At 45.8% G+C, this 524-nt stretch overlaps 1 protein-coding gene across 1 annotated transcript in view; it reads left to right on the plus strand.

Moving 5' to 3' along the window:
- slc6a8 (solute carrier family 6 member 8) overlaps positions 1-524 on the plus strand; it is a gene marked incomplete at its 3' end in the record, with an annotated part of 12,036 nt that overhangs the window by 5,413 nt on the left and 6,099 nt on the right. The window lies entirely within an intron of this gene.

Raw genomic sequence — 524 nt, forward strand, 5'->3', positions numbered from 1 at the left:
GCGTGCGTGCGTGCGTGCGTGCGTGCGTGCGTGCGTGCGTGCGTGCGCGTGTTTAAATCAGCGTTCACACGGATCTCAGTACCAACAGAAACAGTTTTTGTTGTTGATCATCAGCAGGAGACGGAAAGTCAGATCAGAGAGAGAGACACAGAGAGACAGAGACACAGACAGACAGAGACACAGAGAGACACAGACAGACAGAGACACAGACAGACAGACAGACAGACAGACAGACAGACAGACAGACAATATTTGCTGGAAATTTATTGATCCGTCATTCAGGAACATGTTTTAGAGAGTTATCTCTGAAAATAGTTTACTTTAATAGTCACTATTATGAGGTTAAGTTATGAATTAAATCATTTTTACCACAATGAACTCAAAGACCTCAGTGTGTGTGTGTGTGTGTGTGTGTGTGTGTCTGTGTGTGAGTGAGTGTGTGTGTGTGTGTCTGTGTGTCTGTGTGTGAGTGAGTGTGTGTGAGTGAGTGTGTGTGTGTGTGTCTGTGTGTGTGTGTGTGGGGG

The sequence above is a fragment of the Anarrhichthys ocellatus genome, unplaced genomic scaffold, assembly GCF_004355925.1.
Source record: "Anarrhichthys ocellatus isolate YVR2014 unplaced genomic scaffold, GSC_Weel_1.0 scaffold1266, whole genome shotgun sequence".
Classification (NCBI taxonomy): Eukaryota; Metazoa; Chordata; class Actinopteri; order Perciformes; family Anarhichadidae; genus Anarrhichthys; species Anarrhichthys ocellatus.